Below are 23127 nucleotides of genomic sequence, written 5' to 3' on the forward strand. Positions count from 1 at the left end.
CAGGCGCGGGTGCTCCCTAGACCCTGGCCCAGAGCAGGACGTGATCCTTCCCTACTGACTTACACCAACATTAGTCCAGTATTTGTCAACTTATTAAACATTGGAATAGCTTTCTCTGTACAAATAAAACTAACATATTATCTTCAAGGTTGCCTAGATTGTGTGAAAATCATGTTTACAATTTTCATATGTAATCAGCATTTTAATTTAATTAATTAGTGATTTAATTTGTTGTATGTTCCTGTCTTGGAAGCCTTCTGTGTTTGACTGGGCTGTCATCATTGTTTGTCAGAATACCTGTTTGATTTCATCACTGGGTTCTTCTGTCTTTCGCTGTGTTTTCCAAGATTGTTGTTTGCCTGTGTTTGTGCTGTGATTTTGTTATAATTCCTTCCACAGAATTATATGTGCTGTCCATACATTCAACATTTGACATTGGCTAATTGCGTATGTGTATTCAACTATATTTGTCCATTCTTCAGGTTTTCTGTATGACATACAGTGAAAACTAGCCATGGCCGCTCTTGTCCAACCCAGTGGTGTGTTTTTTCTCTGCTATCCCAGAGGCACAAGAAACAAGGATGTTTGGTGTTTCCACTTTGCTGTCCGAAGAGAAAGTTTACCATTTTGAAGTCCACACAAATCACCCATTGATAGAGATGGTGATTTATAGTATTTAAAATAATAACATTTAGCATTTTCAATTTGAAATTTAGCATTTTGTAGCATTTTTAAAAACAAGATTTAGCCAATTCTCTCATTTTACATTACCGAAGAAAAGAATATTTTTAAAAAGCATTAAATAATACACATATTAATTAACAACCACAGAAATAAAAATCTAGCACAACTACAAAGATAGCCTATCTTGGCAGGTTTCCAAACAACTTTTTAGCACTTATGAGTGCAATAAATTGAATACTTAAAATTACAATTAATATTTTTTAGCTGTGTTCATGGCCATAGTTGATGTAGAGTGCACAAATAATGTTATTGAAACTCGTTTTTTCAATTTTTTTTTCTTTCGTTTTTTCGATTTTCGCCTTCTTTTGGTTTTCGATCATGCAGAAACAGTTGCTTGCTATTTTACCGACTTTTTTTCTTCATCCGATTTCTCGGTGAATCTTTTTTTTTTTTTTTTTGCAGCCTGATGTCCCTCAGATTTAATGTGCTTTTCAAGTACATAATTTTTTTTTTTCCACTCCAGACGGCGATTACATAAATTGCGCATTAAAATATTCGTATCACTTTCGTAGAACTGTTCACTTTTGTATTCATTTATGCGATCGCGAATGGAAATTACGTTTCGTCCCTTTTTTACCACGAGAAATAACAGTATACAACACACTCACGAGTATGCACGTATTTGTAAACACACCACCTTCCACAGACTACACAAGAACGCGGCTTTCATGTGAAACACAGCCAGAAAATGGGAATTGTTAGCGCGGCGAAGCAGAGATGTCGCAATATGGCGGCCTAAAAACTTGTACTCTGCAAGATGACGGACACACTTCCAGCTAGTTGTTCTTTGCTTTGTTTACAATCGCGAGGCACAGATGGCCATTTTTCATTCATTATTTACAAACAATAGTGTTGTGAATGACGTGACAATAAGATACTTGTGCTGAATACGCCATACAATGATGGTTTCTTTTGATACTGAACTGAAACGAAATACAATCTGTAAAGAAATTGTGTAGAGTGAAGACGAATCTACGTTTTTTACCTTGATTTCGCATTTATCTCGGAATAGTGTAGATTGCACATTTTATAGCGGAAAAAATATAATTTAGCATATTTTCGCATCTATTTCGCGAAAACGAAAAATCACCATCCCTACCCATTGATGTTCATGATACTTATCTTCTCCAAGACTAAAGCTATTGTGCAATATTATTCTTTCATTGTCGTTGAATGAGCAATTGGTATTGCACCATATTTTTTCCCATTGTGTAGAAGAACACATTTCAAGCTTTGCTTTGCGCTATCAATAAATAGGCGCCAATCATATTCAGGAAACCATTTTTTCCAGGAGTCCTCTAATATCGTGACAAAATACAAGATTTTCTTCTTGAGAGAAGGATGGTAGCAGACTCTTTTCTCTTGTACGGTAAAAAGTAATTTTGGTTTCGTGTTTCAGTAATTTTCTGGAAGCCAGTAATTCAGAAGCTTCTTTTGACAGGTCATTCAACTCATCCTGTTGGAAACGTTGAGGAATTGTGGACATCCCCTCATAATCACTGTCACCTTTGCTAGTATCAGAAGGGGGGTTATAGGGACAACACTCGTCTTTAGAAAGCTCTGGAAGCAGTGAAATGCTGGGATCGGTACTTGCTCTGAGTGAGGGAACGGGCGTCTTGCAGAGACTAAATCAGGATAAGTCCACTTGCTACGGTTGTTTCGATAATTCTAGTAATATCTGTTAGACAGAAATAACAGTCATAGATGTGGTTTTTGGGTTCTCTCCAAACCATCGGTACACCAAATTTCAAACTTTTTCTTTTCCTGCTAGTCCACTGGCGTAAATGTTCTGTTCAAGTTTTACAAACCTGAGGCGGTGTCCAGGATTTATCCTGATCACCGAGCTTAACACCAAAGTATCCATGTTAAGCTCTCTTTACAAGGTCACTAACAGTCTTTCTGATATCTTTTAATGTGTGTTCTCTGCATATGTATCAAAACACAACTTCTTCTACTGGACGTTTTTATCATCTTCGATTCATCCTGTATCGCTAAATCTCACAAACTGACCTCAAATTTAGTGAAGAGTTGAAATGAAGGATGGTATTCCCAGCCTGGGGTATCCCAGGGGCCTAGTGTTTAAGTTAGCCATAGACCGTACTAATGGAAAATCTTTCATCAAAATCCATCAAGTAGTTTTCAGTTAGGGGAGAGCAGGGTAAAGTGGCCAGGGCGGGCAAAGTGGCCATCGGCTGTTACTCCGCTGGTGAGTGCTGAAGTCTGGTGGCGAGGATGTGAAACATTTGTAAGAGACGCCATTAGTGTTCTGAGAGCACCCGGCCTGTTTGCAGTGAAAGTTATTTGATTTATTAAGGTTTTACGGTTTTTATTATTTATGATATAAGGTAAGTGATAATTAATGTTGGTCATGTGTAAATGCTTAGTAACGCCATAATTATTTAATATAGCCTAGCAAAAAGAGCAAGTTTTATATTTTAAATCTCATATTAATAACTATAGAAGATGTCATAGGTTTTTTTCCCCCGCTAGTTTTTGTGTAATGGCGTCTCAGAGGGCAAAGTGGCCAGGTGGCTGGCCACTTTGCCCGACTACATGGCCATTTTACCCGACCGTATGTTAACTTTGCCCGAACTGTATACTTAGCTCTATTTATGTATTACTAAATGATAAAATAAACTATTGAACATTTTAATTCTTTTAATCTGCACTATAAATGTTTAACGTGTATGGCAATGTGTGTGTGTTGTTTTCGTGTACTCAGTTCAAGTAAGTAAGCTGCTTGGAGAAGCATTTTTACGAGCAGCTTTACCAGCTACAGCTATTAATGGATTTCGGAAATAAGGTATTGTTCCGCTGGACCCTAACATATTTTCCGACTTAGATTTTTTCGCTGCAGAACCCACGGATATTTCATTGGCCAGTGTTAATCCTGTAGAAGTTGGCAGTAACGATGATGCAATGTCTGATGGCAGTGAAGAAATAGCTCAAGGAAAAGATGTAACAGTGGGTGGTGTAGTTGATACAGCTGCTGGTAGTGAAGGTACGATGACTGACGGTGAATGTACAGCTGCTGGTAGTGAAGGTACGATGACTGACGGTGAATGTACAGCTGCTGGTAGTGAAGGTACGATGACTGACGGTGAATGTACAGCTGCTGGTAGTGAAGGTACGATGACTGACGGTGAATGTACAGCTGCTGGTAGTGAAGGTACGATGACTGACGGTGAATGTACAGCTGCTGGTAGTGAAGGTACGATGACTGACGGTGAATGTACAGCTGCTGGTAGTGAAGGTACGATGACTGACGGTGAATGTACAGCTGCTGGTAGTGAAGGTACGATGACTGACGGTGAATGTACAGCTGCTGATGTTGGTGAAGGTACAGCTGCTGGAGGTGAATACAAAGTTGATGGTGGTGAAGATGCAATTACTGGAGGTGAAGATGTAGAAGCTGGCTGTGAAGATGGTTCAACTAAGAGTGGAAAGTCCAAAAACATTGGCAAATGTCTAAATAAGAGTCCAGTGACGGTTTCTGAACCAAGCACATCATTTGCAATATCTCAAAGAGATATATTACCTTTGCCAAAATCCAACATCACCAAAAGCGAAACTAACCGTAAGAAAGGTAAAACAGTGATTCTTACTTCGAGTCCGTACAAGAGAGAACTTTTGGAGGAGAAATCTATAAGGGAAGGCCAAAATAACAAAAAGAGAACCAAAACAAGCAACAAAAGTCAAAAGAAAACGTTTACAAATCTCAAACCCCAAAAAAATAGAATTGAAATGATGAAAAAACCTGCCAAAAGTAGGCGAAGCCTTTTCAACGAAGAGGACGAAGGTGAGAGCGATGACGCTGACTGTTTATATTGTGAAGAAGCATATTCAAACTCAAAAACAAATGAAGTGTGGATTAGGTGTTCTGGATGTCACCGCTGGGCTCACGAAGAGTGTGCTTGCTGCGAAGAGAAAAATGGTGACTTTTTATGTGAAGGCTGTAGACGCTAAACTGTTTATGTTATGTTTGATAGGTTAGGTTTTAATTTTTAATTGGTTCTTGTTTAAGTAAAGTCAAGACATTTTATTTGAAGACACTTAAAACTTTAGCACTCTGTTTGTTAACATAGTGTAAATGCAATTGTTTTTTTAATGATGTTTTGTTGGGGTTTTAGTTCGTAATTTTATTTAATTTAGATATTGTGGAAACAATTTTTTTAAGTCTATCTCCTGAACTTGCTATCAAATTGTATACACACTTCTTTGTTTTATATTTATTATTATAATGAGTTGTGTTAATGTTTTACCTACGTCGGGTAAAATGGCTAGTCAATGGCCATTTTACCCGACATGTGGGCAAAGTGGCCATTTGGTACAATTAATTTTAAAATTTAATAAAAAAAATAATGGTTTGCAAGACATAAAGAAATTAATTTTTTTTTGATTGTACGAATACTATATTATATGAAGGGTTATTTCAATTTTAATTACAATATAAAATTTATGTATCGTTTTATCTTAGGATGGCCACTTTACCCTGCTCTCCCCTATATGCTATAACAGATAGATAAGCAGACAACGGACAAAAATTTAAAAAACATTTTTTGAGTTCTAAATAATGTAACTAGCAATTTCCAAAAATTATTTCTTAAATTGTACAGACATTTTACCTCTTGAAATGTTTTATTTTTTACCTCTTAATAGTTTTATTATTTGTATAGGTATTAGTTAAGGTTGTAAATAGTAAAACATTGGAACTAAGTGGGATAAAGTAACATCATTTAAAAATATGAATATAATAATTTTAAGTTCACAGATAATAAATTTTTATTATTACACTTTATAACTAATCCAGCAGAAATTTTTCCTACACCATTCTATTGACATGTTTAAAAAACTACATACAACTTATTAAAAACTGAAATGTAATGTGTAAACACAACCAGCAAAGAGGTTATCTTTGGTATAATTTTTTCCTTTTTCTACTGCCATTTTCTGGTTAACAACAAATTTCCCCACTTCAGAAATGACTATACATAGTCATTTTAAAATGTCACATCACATTTAAAAAAAATTAGTTAACTAGATTAATATTCATAAAAGCATCTACTATTAACAAAATATAATTCTTTTTGCCCCCTCCCCACCCCCCGTCAGTTTGTGCTGAACATTAATATTATTGATCGATGCTGTAGTAAAAAAAACTTACATTGTAAACATTAATTTTTTTAGAATAAATCACAAATCAGTGAGGTAGTAATGGCCTTTCAGTCCAAAATGGTGACGATTTCCATTGTTTATGAGTAGAGACCTGAAAAAGTAGATGTTATTTTTCTCAAAAATAGGTGTTATTTTTCTGAAAAATAGGTGTTATTTTTCTGAAAAATAGGTGTGTGTTTTTTTTTTTTTTTTTTTTCAAAATAGGTATTATTTTCCTTACTTTAAAACTGGTATTGATTTTTTTTTTTTACAAAATTACGAATTATTGTTTACAAAAACTAACTAGGGAACGCACCACAACGCTGAAATGCCAAATTGACCACAACGCCGACAGCTAGAAAACTGCTGTGTACCACAACGCCGAAATACACTAATGCCGAAAAATGTCATTGCAGGACTGCTACAAAGGTTAGGTTAGACAAGGTTAAGTTAGACTAGGTTAGGCTAGGCTAGGCTAGGCTAGGCTAGGCTAGGTTAGGTTAGGTTAGGTTATATTAGGTTAGGTTAGGTTTGATTGTGGTATTTCGGCATTAGGTACATTTAAGAAACACACACAAATTCATTCAGTTGTTATTTCGGCGTTGTGGTACACAGCAGTTTTCTAGCTGTCGGCGTTGTGGTCAATTTTGACATTCGGCGTTATGGTATTTCGGCGTTGTGGTAACGACCCCACTAACTTCTGCTGTTCTTGTCTCTTTTTTGATATGTAACTGTGCTGCTGCATTGTCTGCACATTAACGTTTTTGGGTCAGAAGCGTAGAAACCTTAACGTTTGAATTCTTCCGCCCGTATACACGCATTTACGGTAGGCTTAGGCATTTCAAACAAAATATGGGTAACTTTATACTTAATTTAACATTAGCTGTACAATTATTTTAAAGCAATGCTCAAAATCCAGAAAACCACAACGAAAACAAACACCTCATATAATCGCACTAGCTACGTTACTCGTTGATGATAAAATAATTGGTTTTCGCGGCAAATTTGTTTACAGCTTCAAAGAATTACATATTTTTAGGTTACAATTGAACAGGGTGGCCACAGACCGGGAAAACCGGGAAAACCGGGAAAAGTCAGGGATTTTAGAAATGGTCAGGGAAAATCGGGAAAAGTCAGGGAATCGCCTGAGAAGTCAGGGAAAATTTTCTCTTCTACCGTGCATTATTAACTTTGAATATGCCATGTAATGTTAGAATGTGTACCGTAAACCAGTTCTTACATGCTGTTCTCGTTCGACAGTACGAAAAAAATGGCTTGCGTGCAACATGAATAACTATCGTAGATCTCTTTTTACATGCTAAATGTCGCACACCAGTACCATAATAATTTGGTGTGTATGGTTTTTATGCTCTCGGTGTTGCCAACAAATGTAATGCATACCGGTAAACCAGTTCTTACGTGCTGTTCTAGATCAACAGTACGAAAACAATGGCTTGCGTGCAACATGAATAACTATCGTTTATCTCTTTTTACATGCTAAATATCACACACCAGTACCATAATAATTTGGTGTGTATTTTTTTCTGCTCTCGGTTTTGCCAACAAATGTACTTGTTTTTGAGCACGTTCTAAGAAATCTACAAAATCAAATGGCTTCTTTGTTTGGCAGAATATTTTCAGTTCTTATTTTCGCATATATCATGCATATTATTTCGTAGGGATTTTTCTAAAATAAAAGGTTTAATAATTGACGAGTTAAAACATTGCAATGAAAATCAAAAGGAAATAAAAAGCCGGTGGTTGGGTTAATTTCAACATTATTTCTTTCGGTTTCGGCTGGGATCGCCATATTGGCTTATTTGCCTTTGTGTACACTTGTAAAGTTAGAGGTGGGTTGTTACAGCAATTTTCGATATCTGTTCCAACCTGATACTGATAGAGTAATGTACCTAGTTACAAGTATCTGATACGTTTGTATCAGAGCAGTAGCGGTCCCAGTTAGCGACAAGGTATCAGCATTCTCGTTACAGGGTACACAACCTCCATGCCATCATCACCAGCGTAAAAAGGTATCGGTGTCTCTGATACATTATTTATCACGCCCGGTAATTCTCTACCTCTGTTACTCTCATGCCCGCCTGATACAGCCAGTATCAATCAGTTCAACATTCACTGCAGTTCGTCCTGGCCGTGTATTAATTACCACCATGTACATTGTTGCGGGCTGTCATGCTTTGTAGTTAGTATCTTTATATAAGGAATGGATAAGTGCAAGAAAAAGACTTCATTTGTGTGGAATTTTTTTACGGAAAATAATGAGTTTGCTAATTGTAATTTGTGTAAACAAAAACTGAGTTATAAATCATCATCGACTAATCTGAAGAAACATTTGAAACGTAAACATTGATATAGTATGCTCACTAATGTATGTATCTGTTTTTTTTTATTTTTAATTTTTGATAAAATCGTAATGTTTTAATGTATGAAAACACTAGTTACTAATTGTTTTCGGGAAAAAAAGTCCTAATGTTGATTACATCTGTTATTAGTGTCAACTGAGAATTTATTTGCATTTTCATAGCTGTTAGGTGCACAAATATAAATATTATATCTTGTATTAATGTACTTTTTAATATTAAAATTTCATTAGTTTTATTATTGAACGAGACTATGCACGCACTGTGCACTGAGCGTACTTTGATGTGGGACAATAACCAAACGACTCGTAACAATTTCACATTTTTTTTTTTTTTTTTTTTTTTCCTTAACCTAACTAAAACTAAGTGTATTTTGTTTGGGAGGGGTCTGGGTTAGGGAAGACTCTAGGTGTGTCCCAGGCCGAAGCCCTTACGCCTAATCATGCTGGGTTTAAGCCATGCAGAAAGGGAGGCATGCATCGTGTGCTTTGCTCGGGGATTGGCCAGCCATGGCAACAATTGGCGCCATGACTATCTCCCCTATCTTAATTCTAGACTAATTACTAGATAAGTTGAGCCCAGGTAAAACCTCCATAGACAGAGGGAAAACCCTGGGCACTTTCATGCGGGATGCAAAAATATCATGCATTATTAGCAGGCAGGTTGAGTACAGGAAAAGAAGGATGGTCCTGGAAGAAGAGTTGGGCAGATAGAAAAATTCTACTAAGCAATTTGGGAGCTTGGACCTTTTGTCCGCATTTGGTTTGGTTGGTACTGGTCTTTAGGGGCAACATGTTGTTGTTCCCACCAAGCTGCCAGTCAGTTCGCTAATTTCGCTTTGCACCTCTCCTTTAACGCCTTCCCCTGAGCTTCCTCCCCTACATTATTTCCCTTCTTTATCCCTTATTCGTCATTCCTGCTCCCTCCCCTTTCACAAGCTCCGCCCAAGTGACCGTCATCTGCGATCGGGTTCTGCGCACATTGGCCGTGGTGGTGTTCCAGGCGAATTCTGAACTGATACTAAAGTACTTGATACTTTTCAAGTGTACTCGTTTGCCGTTCCTGATACAGGCGCGTATCAGTGCCAAAGTATCTTGTTGATACTTTTCGACCCACCTCTATGTAAAGTACCTATTGCTGGTGTTGCGGAAATTATTACGACGGAGTTGTAGGGGTAGTGTTCGTTAGACGTAGTGTTTGAAGTGATTATTACTGCAGTGAGCTACTTCTTAGGAATCGTAAATGGGGATTATGAAACGTCTAACATGGCTGGCTAGCTGTTCAGAGAGTTAGCTAACCTATTTTTATACAGACGTTCAATTTGTTTGTTTACATGTGAAAAGATTGCGTAAAATTTCGTGTTTCAGTATTTAAAGTGTGATGAAATTTTCATAGTTTAGAAAGGACAATTTAAGTTAAGTTCGTTAACAGTTTCATGGTAAGTTGTGAATAATTTGAGACCCTGAAACATGGTATTTCCAAGAATGACTTCAAATTTCAAAGATGATTGGCTTCAAGATGAGAGATTTTGTTTGTGGTTGGAACGACCTAAAACCGGAAGTAATAATCATGCTCGTTGTTCGCTGTCAGAAAACATTCTCCCTCAGCAACATGGGAAACGTGCACTCACAAGTCACATGAATGGTGAAAAACACAGGCAAGCAGAAGAATATTCCAAACGTAGCATTTGTAACTTGGGTATGTACTTTTCTTGTGAGCCAAAGCCTTCTACTAGTGCCAGTGGTAATTCTGATTCCATGTTGTATACTACTACTATTGTTTCTGATGGACTGTACTTGGTGACCAGTCGGGGGTTGTCAGTAAAATGCAACCTGAGAAAAATTGTGAACAGTCAGTTGTGGAATCTACAGCTCTTTGCAAAATACCACTGTCTGGGATAAACACGTTTGTTTTGAATGAGGAGGTGACTAGGGCTGAAGTTTTGTGGTGCATGCAAACAGTTTTATCACATAAGTCTTTGTGTTGTACAGCAAGTGATGTGCTGTGATGCAAATGATGTTCCCAGACTCATCAGTTGCCAAAAAACTGCAACTGCAAGAACAAAAATTGGGTACATTATATTACATGGCATAGCTCCTTATTTCCATAATGAATTAGTGAAAAACATATTCCAGTGTACTGAAATAGTTGTGGTGTTTGATGAATCACTAAATAAGACTTCCGAACTTGGACAAATGGATATAGTGGTGAGATTTTGGAGAGAACAGAGCTGCCAGGTTTCAACTAGGTACTTCAACTCAGCATTTTTGAATCATGCCACAGCTGATCTGCTGAAAGCATTCACTGAGACACTGTCAGAAATAGATTTGTGCAAAATTCTGCAAATCTCTATGGATGGTCCCAGTTTCAACCTAAAGTTTCACTGTAATCTTTGTGCTTCTTTGTCAGGCCTAAATATTTGCATTGCTTGGTTGTAACAATTTTTACTTTTCAAATGTTTAATACTTTAAGATACTGCATGGTGTTATTAATTTTTTATTGTTTTTATTAGGTACTGTTGAAATTTTTATGCCAAAGAATCTTAACAAAACTGCTAACAACAGAGATCCTATATTTCTCGTTTTAAAATATATTTATAAAATCGCAATCACGGTTGTGTAAATTTAAAAAAATTGTCAGGGAATTTTTTTTACACAGTCAGGGAAAACCTGGAAAAGTCAGGGAATTTCATTTCTACATTTCTGTGGCCACCCTGTTGAAGTTCCATACTTGTTGTATGTCTCTTTTGTGTTATTCAACTATAACATTAAAATATGGGTATAGGAAAGTTTAAAAATTAATTTCAATAATTATTTAACAATAAATATTGTCGTTCGTATTATACTACAACGTAATTTACGCATTATAGTTTTGTAAGAAGAAACTTGTTTGTATGAAAATAACGAACAAAACAGAGTGACCAACATGAAATCTCAAACATTCTTAGCCAGCCGATTTATTTTCAACCCAAACGTAAAGACACCGTTAAAAATATCAAAGTAAATTTAATCGATGTTATAAGAATATGAGAACCATTTACAAAAGAAATTGAACATTGCATTTTTAAAATTATATTATTATGTATGAATATATTTCAAGCCCGCGACAAATTTTATTTTTATAGTACAACAAGTGAACAACCGTTGAGAAAAGGAAGATGGCGACTAAACTAAGAAATCAAAATAACCGTAGTATCTAGAAAAGTAATGAACTTACGGAAAATCATTGTAAATATACGTATGTATATTTAATTACGATACATCTTATTTTGATACGTAATTGTTAGGCGGATTTAACAAAATTTCTTTAAAATGTGCCAAAAGCATGATAAATAGGCGTTTTCAATTAAAAGTGCAGAAATTCGCGTTTTACATGTGAAAATGCTTAAATTCGCGTTATCGCGGTAGCGAATTTTTCAGGTTTCTATTTATGAGTTGTCAATTGTGGGCTGCGGGCAATGTAACGTGAAAAAGATACCATGCTTTAATCAGTTTGCATGAATATGTAAAGAGTGAGAACTTATGATACAAAGTTTTACTGTGAAGATTTTTTTTTAAATACGATGTGATTTTATGCTCATTGCATATATCAAATGTATCGTTATGGATGGAGAAGATCAGGTTCGTGAGGATAGCTCAGATTTATACAGTTTTATTTGCTGCTAATATTTGCATTACTAATTAAATCACCACACTTAATGTGTTCACAAATCACCAAGTATCTGTCCAGTCCACAGTTGGCACTCCCCACTGGAGCTAGGCTGAACACACAGTCTCGCGCCACTCGGTCATACACGCGTGGTTGCGCCGCTCGACGGACTCCCGCTTCACTGAACTCTCCTGTCGGAACTCAACTGCTGCGGAGGCCGGCATCACCGCCCTTACTGACTGGAGTGTCGAGTCATCCCGGGCACCCAGAACAGCAGCTCCACACGGCAGCCTCTGTAGGCGTGCTGAATGCCCCAGCACCGAGGAAGGGGAGCGCGAGGCCTGTTTGTCCCGTCTCTTCCAGTATATTCTTTCATCCTCTCTTTCCCCTCTGGATGCAATACAACTAATTATTTATCCTTTTAAAATTTAAACACTTCATATGGGCCTTCATGTGCCACTTGAAGCTTAGGGCTTTTGCCCTTCCTTCACTGCAGGTTGTACAGCCACAGCAAATCACCTTGATAACCAGTCGATTTGGCCTTCAGGTCTTACCTCGTCCTCATTTTGTTTGTTGCTAATCTGAGGTTCCAATGAGTATGATCGTTAGAGCCCATGAAAAATGGTAAATAAAACTGCCTGATTTCGGTAAATAAACTATAGGATTTCGGTGCGATATTTCAGTAAAAAAAAAAAGTATTTTTTTGTTAAATGAGTGCATTTGTTCTACTAATTATTTGATTTCATGATACACACACAAACTTGTACATGATACTTGATGCAGCAATCACTAGATTCCTGCGTAAGCCTTACAGAAGTGGAAATGTTATCTAGTAGAATATATACACATAACTTTTAAACAAACTAGAGAATTAAATAAGATAGTTTCATGTAATTTAACTTTCTTAAAAATAACACTTGTTTTAGACTTCTCCAAAACACATTCCAAGCATAGTTTCGATGTTGTCTGCTTTTAATGCTGTACGCTTGTCTGTCATGATGTTGCTGTACTGGGAGAACGCTCTCTCACTATCAACGTGTTACCCTTCTCTACCTATTACCCTTACAGCAGGGAGAACTTGGCCTAACAATTGGCCCAAGGATACTAAATCGAAGGCAAAGAAAAGGTTACGTTAAACAAAACAAAGAGCAGAGCTCAGTGGTATAAATATATTTTAATTATTTTGCAAACAACTTGGTATATGCACATCTCAACAGCGCTCAAAAGCAAAAAAATTGCTTTACTACAACAATCAGAATAACTTTAAAAATCTCAAAATTCAGGTACAAGACAAAAACTTTAATAGAGGTGGGTATATTTTTCTTTTTGGTTGCGTGGGTTCACAGGCTTCACCACAAATTCACCACAAGTTCATGAACTCTTAGTCCATTTTCATACACCAAATACAAAAAAATAATTACCTAACAAAAATTTTAAAATATTATATTTCGTTTATCCTACCCCGAGAGCTCTCCTATAGCAAGTCCCGACACTCTAAACAATAATTTAATTACGGTACTCTACCAACATTATGACTATATAGTTTTATAAAATTTTATACAAAAGACAATTATGATAATAAAGATTTCCTAATTTCATCAATCACAGATGGCAGCCTCAAATGAGCATGAATAGAAAATTTTAACTATCATACATTTAACATCTAATAAAACATATATGATAATAATTTGTACCACTCAAGATATCAACAATATAAATATATAATTCTATAAAAAAATTTATATAATAAAAAATATAATAAAAACAATATAACAAAATTATAATCTCACTAATCACGCATGGCAGGCTTTTTTAACTGCCAACTTCATTAAAGCCATATTATTTCCAGGAGATCATAACTTCACGATTGAAATAAGCATATAAGAACAGGTCTATATTAATTGGACTTCAACCTACGGTGGCGGGCAACATGCCAACAATAAAATGCCTAAAGTATTTCCAGCATAACTTAAATCAGAAAAAAAAAATTAAAACATATTAAAGGAATGTAGTACGAATTTACTTCAACAAGATCACGCGATTTAGTCTTTCACACAACCCCTTACTAATATTTATTTAATATCTCATAACTTCTTGCTATTTCTTCACCCTCCGCAGCCACTCACGAAAAAATATATTTTATTTTTTTTGCAAGACTCACCCCATCAGTTGCCATCGGGAATTGGACGACGCACAATATAAATCATTTAAAAAGGCCATTTAAAAGAAAATATCACTACACCACCATTAACTGGACAGCTGGGACGCCGACTGCAACCACCGACTCTCGAACCAGCTGCATTCCATACGACGAACCATTTAAACTTCGTGGAATTTCCTTCGCTCAGCTACTGACGAAACTTCATTTCTTCCCAAATTTCAATTCCAAAAAAAATTAATCCGTCGAGACGATCTATTCTCTTCCTCCGCAATAAACAGGAAAAATCAAATAGTAGACCAAAATTTAAGTTTATAAAATGTTGTCCTCCTCCTGTGCCAGCTGCGCAAGTTGACTCGGTAGACTAGTTTCACACCTTCTCGCTCATTCCACAACCCTCCATGTCGTGTCGAACTCCAAAAAAAATTGATTACATAAATTTTTTTTTAGGCCTAAACAGGCAAAAATCTAGAACAGCGGCTCATTTGTGAATAATTACATAAAAAATACTGATGATTAAAAATGTCTAATAAAATACACAATACCTTCTTATAACTCTCAGCAAGTTAAAATAACATATATTAATAGCCATAACGTCTGATTCTACTGTTTCATAACCTATATATCACTCAAAAAACTGTAACACCCCTCGTGCCTCAAAATTGAATAATTTTGAATTAATTAAAAGGAGCCTTGGAAACTTGCTGGAAAAAAAAATTAGTTAAATAAATTGATTTACCAGAGGCGACACGAGGTGGGGAACAAACAAAATTTAGGAACTTCCTGTAACAAGCAAGGAGGAAGTTGGTGTGGATCGTTAAAATCAATAAATAAAAACTACACGATTAACTTGATCTATAGTTTCCCTGTTTTATTTGCCCTGATGAATTATCTTGTTTCCATTATTTTACACACACAAGGTTTTAACAAGTTTCAAAGATTAACAAAAATAAAAACGAACATGGGGGCCGGCCCGCGAATCTTTAAAACAATTTACATTCTTGGTTTGACATATAAACCTTTGCATTATAAGTTTCACACTCAAAGTTGGATGGATCCGATGATTACATTGATAGTTATTTCTATTCGTTCTACATTTTCTTGAGAAAAACACTGGTCGCTGGTGGTTTGGTCATCCGCTTAAGATAGTTCGTAGCTAGGTAAGGGGGGAATGTTGAATTTACATTACCACCCGGGGTCTTCAAATGATCACGTCGGGTAGTAGAAATTGTTTCTTCTAATGTGACCCACGGAACAGAAAGGGGAGGGGGCCACGAGATGGGAGCATCAGTCTCTCCCTGTCATCGACCCTGTCTGCAACAGTCCAAATCAAACCTGATTAGAACTTGTATACAGGCAGTCTATGGGGCAGAAAATGCCCAAAAAAAAATTTAAGGGAAAAAAAAGGGGGGGGTCGCGAATTATCACTCACCAAAACAGGGGAGTTGCCCAGCACGCTGCCATCGTGGAGTCAGCCAGGATCTGGAGCTCGCGAATTGCGCGGCAGGACGCGGATGATTTCTCCATGATTAAATATAAAAGAGAAAAATTTCTAAGGCAAATAACTAAACTATGCAGACAGACTAATCTACTAGAATTGAATTGAGGGATAGCATCCCTTATACAAAGCGACTACATAGTCGTTAGCGGTCGGATGAAGTCTTGCCGATTCGCCGATACTCGATGGAGATCTGTCTGCAGACGCGACGCGAGTTGATATGTGTCGCGGCAAACCGCATCTCGTAATTAAAAGTGCCCGCCGGCTCTAACAGGTGGAGGGGGGTCTGTGCCGCCGAAAGATTCCGAACTTGCCCGAATGTGGGCGAAAAAAAAACTCTGGCAGTATAGTCGCCGCACGGTAAGTTCATACTTTTAGGAAGCCCTGCTTCAAGCTGGGATCTATTTTCAAGGTGACTATGTATCCTTCCGCCAAATATCAACAATAACATTGCCATGTGGAAAACCATGTGACTACCACATGGCAATGTTTTGGTTGGGTAACTGTCAAATAGGGATGTAATTAATGGATAATAAAATTACACTGCAATTTTTATAATTGGTTAAATGTCAGTAGAAAATGTCATAACACCATGTTTAATAATTCAAATATTAAATATAAAAAAATCTAAGCAAATTTTTATAGTTTAGAGTTTAAACCCAGCGTGGTGCTGTGTCTTCACATAATATCCATAAAAATTGATGTTAAGTTTTACAAAAGAAATTTTGCTGCTTCGAGATTACTATATCACAAAGTGCTATGGTTGAAAGCATGAAAGTTATGTCAGTATCATTTATGAAGAATTCAACTTTAAGAAATTATTCAGTATGAGGTAGTTATGTAAACTGTTATTTTCCTAAAGCCGTGAGTGCCAGGCACATCACTGCCATTACATCGAGAGGTCATTTGTGAATAGAAAATAACAAGTTAGGTTAAATATGTAGTTGGGCGGTATTTGCGAAAAAAAAATGTTAAAAATCCGAAAATACCTTTATTGTATGCTCTTCAACTTCCTCTTTTCATTAAAAGCGGCGGAGGTAAGAAATTCCAAATACGTTAGAAGATATCGAATTTTTAAATTTCATCACAATACCAGTGCACTAATGTGGCGATTATCATTGTTTCTTGTTTACGTACGAGTATCTACTTTTTTTAATTGGATAATGATGTCACGTGATTGTTTGTGATAGGCCAGAATTCAAACGAACCAATACGTGATTATTTAGTTCATTTATTGTTTAAAACGGTGTTTAATTACCGCCTCCAACTTAGGTGAGTTTTTAACGTTTCTAATTTTAAAGTCTTATTTGTTATTTTGATATTGTTGCGCAAGTAATAAGTAACAAAAAAATACGTGAGTTATTACTGTGCATCCTTTGTTACGGGTTTGTTAGGTAAGGTCAGTTACATTATAAATAATTTAAAACTAAAGAATAATTAAAATTAATTCACATTATTTTTAATGTCGGCTTAGTTTGAAAGTATTAATAATGTAACTGACCTGACCTAATCAACCATTTTATTAATTACGCATTGACGATTCGCGTATTCACGAACACACAGCAAAATAACAAAAATGGCGTCGCTCGAATGGTTCCACAGGTCCTGTATTACAAAATTAAAAAATTCTATATCTCCTAAAGTATTTGGAATTTCTTATCTCCGCCGCTTTTAATGAAAAGAGGACGTTGAAGAGCATAAAATAAAGGTATTTTCGGATTTTTAACATTTTTTTTCGCAAATACCGCCCAACTACATATTTACCCAAGTTAGTAACACTTTTCTGGCACTACGAACCGAGTCAAGTATCGGTTAAAGGTTATGGCTAACCAACATGTGTTTTGTAATTAGAGGCATTATTTTCTATCAAGCAGAATAAATTTTAAATTCAAATTCTAAGTTATACATTAAACATTTCTGTAAGTGTGTATTTTTATGTGTCTATGTGGTTTGTCTCATATAAAAACTATATCACTTAAGTATGTACAATGCAGAAAAGAAATTGTTGCCATAAAAAACTTAACTTAAGAATCTGTAATAAAATAAATATATTAAATAAATCGAAACTCAGCAATAAATTATCACTACCATCAATATTATGTTATATCCTGTAATGAAACTAATGTTTAAGAATCACATATAAACACAGCAGAGAAATTACATATCACTAAACACGTTATCCAAAACACCTGTAATTAAAAAGCATACATTAGCACATTTACCCTGAGCATATATTCAAATGCTGTATTTTTTTATGGTTACAGGTGTTAACAAAAAGTCATGACAACAACCTACGTAGAGTTGAATTTCTACTCAAGTTTTTTAAAATGCATTCTAATTATTGACAATTATGTTTCCTAACCTAACCAAAATTTACCAAACCTAATTTCATGTAAATAAACCTCATTTGGGTTGGGTTAGGTTACATTATGTTGGTTGAGGATAGGTTATGTTAGGTTAGTATCTGTGTACATGCCCTTACATTTAATATGTTTTGCTTGTGGGACATTACCTAATATATAAACGAAAATATAAGAACGTGTCTGTTTGTAATTTGCCCGACATTCAAAACAAGAAAGCTGCGAGGAAGGTACTTTTACACTATTTTACAAACACGCCCCAACCTAACGGAACGTTTTCACGCACATACTTTCATAACGTGTTAATTAGTCACTCACTTTTTCACGGTCGTGACGCCCAGATCTAGAAGAAATGCTGTCATTTCTGCGACATCACCCTGTTCCAGTTGACCTGTATTTATTAACATCGTAACTCTTCGTGCCACGTTGATAATATCGTGCTGTCTCCTTCTTTACATTCATTTTAATAACCTAACAAACCGTAATAACTAACACAAAGTTACACTGTAAAAGCAATAGTTCACTACAAGTTACAATTAAGACAACCCTTTAAAATTAGAAAATTAATTAGTACACAAATACACGGGATGTTTTCGGAAAATCAGAAGTCGTTTTGAGCAAACAAAAACAAGCGTTCAACATGGCTCGGGCCGACACACAGTTACGTAGGTGATTCATCCGCAACAGCTTGCAACGTCATCTGTAAACAAAATAACTTAACTTTCGTATATATTAAACAATATTACTCCAGGATCTGGAAGTAAACATATGTGAAACATTTTCAGCAATATTTATCGTTATTTCAGCTGTTCAAAATTACATACTAAGGAACTATTTCTTCAAGTGTGTAGCCAACATACCGATAAATATCGTTGCCACGCGTGTTTAAAAACTTACATATAAAATTAACAAATACAAATTATTTCAGTATTCATATACACGTACGGAAACGTAATAGCTTGATAAATTATGTCGTCCTATTTTGTTTATTTATTTGTCAAACAAATTGCACAATAGTAAACCAAATATTCTTAGTTCCATTGTCAACAGTTCTTCCCAAAAGTACGAACTTACCGTGCGGCGACTATAGTCTTGAAGTTGGCCACACTGGGCGACAGTAGCGAACTCTGTCGGAGGGGTCTGAGTTGAAAACAATTGACTCGCGCACGGCGTCCATATAACTCAAGGAAGGGCAGGTGCTGCTCTCTGGCGCCTTAGAGGGTAGGCTAGCGGAGAAGTTCGCGACTTGGTCGCTAGGCAGCGCTTGTGCTCAGTTTTAGCGCGCACGTTTTTTTGGAGAGGCCTTGGGAACAGTCACTGGTGCCCAGGGGGTTACGACCGGTCATTGGTCTTACTGGGAACGGAGAAAGGGGGGGGAGGGTTAAAGTGCAACGGCGCTGAGAACAAGCGTCCCGTCGTGGCTGCAGGGGAGCGAACATAACACTAATACGTGATGAAAAAGGCCAATCTCAGCTCGTCTCTGAGAACTGGTCGCCTGCAACCTACAGGCTTGTCTATGCAGTTAGGGTCACGAAGAGAAATGATATTACAGGCTTGAGGCGTGACTGAAGGCGGGGGAAACGGTAAGCTGTCTGCCAGTCAGAGATTAGGCCAGCAAAATATCCGATACGCCGATGGGAAAGGGGCTTCAGAGCACTGAGACAAAGTTTAACTTAGAGGAGTACACCAGACTAACAAATTAAAATTACACTATAGTAGAGCAAATAAAATTTCCACACAAAAATTTAAAATCATAATAAAAATTTAATATATATCGTGTCGAATTTACTAATTAACGGCACAAAACATTGACTTATTAATATTTACATATACAAAAAAGGAGTTTAAAAGAAAGTTATTTATCTTGGAGGGCAGGGTTCTGCGATGCTACAGTATTCTCAGAATATGCTAAAAAATAAAATAAAGCACATTTAGGATCTAGACTAAATATGAATCTTGTTTTTTTTTTTTTTAAATAACTTTACAGAGAAATCTGTTACTTAGTAATACAACAATAATACCGACTTTCATCACAAGTTACATTCGCACATGTAGTAATAAAAATGAAATAATGAATGACAAAAATTAATACATTATACAATTATTATTTTAATAGCAATTCAATTTTAAATATTCTGATACACGTTCTATTTATGAATTTTTTTAGGACCAAGTTTGGTTTGTGTAGACTACCAACGTTAAAATATATATTATCTGAGAATTCCATGATGGCCAACCAATGAATTTGTTAGCCAATCATTTTGAGCAACATAAAAAATAACTAACAATAATATAAAAAAATTAATGGGTAAACTAGAGAAAACACCCCGTCACTTTTAACTTCGGGCATATTAATCACTATGCTTTAGTGAGGCTTAATTGTAAAAGACGCACGACAATATTTCTTATGGCCTAAAACCATTGAAGCCAAGATGGCGCCTTTCAGTTTCCATTAAATATTTCAGGAAAGCGTTTACCTTCATTTGGGACTTTAAACAAATGTCAAGTTGGTAACTACAAAATATTGTTCCGTCGGATGTTGAATTTCGTTTTCCGATTTCCGTGGATACATGAATCACTGTACTCGCAGATAATGCCTGAATGCCTTAAATCCACCAAGTCGGATTCTACAGCAATTGATGAAGTGACCAGTTTCTTACGTGATCCTACAGTTAACCCAGAAATAAACATCCTCGAATACTGGAAAACTCAGTCTGCGTGTTCACCCAGGCTACATAAACTGTCCAAAAAATATTTGTGTTCACCACCTGCGACAGTGTTTTCTGAACGTTTGTTCAGCACTGCAGGAAACATATGTGACCAAAAACAGAATCGTCTTGATCCAGACCGTGTCAAAATCCTTGTTTTTTTTAAATAAAAATTTAAAGGGTTAAATAATTCTGCATAATGTTTAATTTTTTCTCTTAACTTATAAATTATTTTATAATTAACCCTTGAGATCTGGATTCGGATTCGAGGGGTGGATTCGAGGTACTGTTTGGGATTCGGATTCGAGATTCGGATTCGAGAAAAATGTGATTCGAACCATCACTAAAAAATAACATCTACTTTTTCAGGTCTCTACCTATTTTCATTCACATTTAACTATTTACATGGAACGTAGGATCTTTTCAAACCTCATTTGGTCATTTCATGTGACCGGCGTATTGCGACGTTAAAATCCCATAACCTCTCTGTTATTATTTACCAGAGATTATTGTTATTCACAAGCAATACAACAACGGAAACGAATATAGCCAAATGGCTAACTTCATCCACATCCCGCTAGGAACGCTGATAAATGGTTGCCGCTTTCAGGCCGAGTGTTTAGTATTTATTTTGCTTCAACTTATCTATGGCGCATCTCATAATAAAAATGGCTTACGATGTTTTGGTTTACTAAACGAATACGTTTTGCGGCAAAAGTATCATTGTGAAACCTAATATTCATATCGCGTTGAAATTCTGACATTTCACGGATATTTTGTGAAACAACATGAATATCGCGAATAGTAACGAAAAATCGCGGCATCGCCAGTTATTTCGTGAAAACGAAATGCCGTAAAATCAAAATAGGCGTTTGGAAACACTTTTGTAAGTGCTTAGAATGTAGTTCCAAAATTATTAGTAAAATTTCGCGTTTCGTCATTAACGAAATTCGTGTACCTCTAATGATCGTGTATGAGTTTCATATGTTCCTCCAGACGATTCGCATAGTTGGTAGTGCTGGTCGGCTCCTTGCGAGGACGACAGAACCTGACATCACAGGGCAACCTCAACTCCTGTACAAACACAATACTCGCAGGGGTCTGCCCAGAGGAGTCATGGATGGTAGATCTATATGCCATCAGGAACAACTGGATGTGTTGATCCCAATCCTGTTGATGCTCGGCTACAACTTTGGCAAGGTGTTCCTCCAGAGTTCTGTTGAACCTCTCCACCTGCCATCGGACTGATGTAGAGCTGTAGTCCTGGTTTTATTTATTCCCAGCAACCGACACACCTCCTGAAATATTGTCGACTCGAAATTGCGGCCCTGGTCTGAGTGGAGCTCCATTGGTACCCCAAATCTGCAAATGAAGTTGTTGACTATTGCATCCCCAATGGTAGTGGCTTCATGCAGGGCCGGTCCTAGGGCGGTGCGAGCGGTGCGACCGCACCGGGCGCCATCAAGGGAGGGGGTGCCGAAATCAACCGACACATGAGACAAACGACGGTGACGATCGGTCTCACGGGAAAATGGACGAATTGAGGTACCCGCCCTCCGAAGTCACGGTGTCAGATCTCCAAATTGAATGAATCCAAATTAATAATGATTAATTATGTGTACGACAGCTCTTTTAACGTAGCTCATTCGTATTACATTACTAGCAATTGTTTATTTACATCCTGTGTCCCACAGTTTACAGTGGCGCTTCATCCGGCCGTTACTTGAACTGCTTGGCGCCTGAGTCTTCCAATTTCCAGTCGTTCATTAGGGGCAAGTGGGGCGCGGGGTTAAATTTCGTCCGTCACTTGTTTCGCTAGGCAAGCATTTGTCTATTGAATTGCCAAGTCGTTCAAACATGCGCGAGTGTATATCTGTGTTGTACAGTGTGTGTGTCGTTAGATTATTACAGAAGAATTCTTAATAGAAAACAGAAGTAGGTAAGTATTGTTTATATAAGTTCCTTTCTAGTAGTGGAGCACAGATGCGGATACCGATTAATCGCATATTAACAGCAACGTATCCAAAGTTTTGTAAATATGGCGTCTTCGTGCATGTTCGGCGATGTTTGTTTTAACGAATAAGAAATACATATTGCGGCAAGACGTTGGCGACACTTAATTTGCATACATATACATTGCATTGAAATGTTATTAACGTTTACTTGTTCTAAACGTTCACAATCGTTCTGAAATTATCTTAGTACAGTTATTTTCCGATAAGAATCTTAACTTATTTAAATGTTAACATATCATTATACACAAAGGCCAAACATGAATAGCGTAATATTTTATTACCATATAAAGCGACGTTTCAAGAATCGGTAATCGGTAAAGTCATATCAGTGCACCACTACTTTCTAGTGTATTCTGTGGTACTGCGATAAGACATATCCACTTATCAACGAACGAAACCGCACGGCGAGATTAAACACGGTGTCTTAGGCATTTAATGATTACGCGCGTTTGTCGAGTACGTTT

At 36.6% G+C, this 23127-nt stretch overlaps 1 protein-coding gene and 1 long non-coding RNA gene across 7 annotated transcripts in view; both read left to right on the forward strand.

Annotated features, from left to right (window-relative positions):
• The window catches only part of LOC134533322 (choline transporter-like 1), a 616909-nt gene that overhangs the window by 564701 nt on the left and 29081 nt on the right, over positions 1–23127 (forward strand). The window lies entirely within an intron of this gene.
• Positions 15871–19686, forward strand: LOC134533320 (uncharacterized). The gene is made up of 2 exons (XR_010075308.1): positions 15871–16511; positions 17354–19686. It is a non-coding gene; the product is annotated as an uncharacterized LOC134533320 (long non-coding RNA).

The sequence above is a fragment of the Bacillus rossius genome, chromosome 6 (genome assembly GCF_032445375.1).
Source record: "Bacillus rossius redtenbacheri isolate Brsri chromosome 6, Brsri_v3, whole genome shotgun sequence".
NCBI lineage: Eukaryota > Metazoa > Arthropoda > Insecta > Phasmatodea > Bacillidae > Bacillus > Bacillus rossius.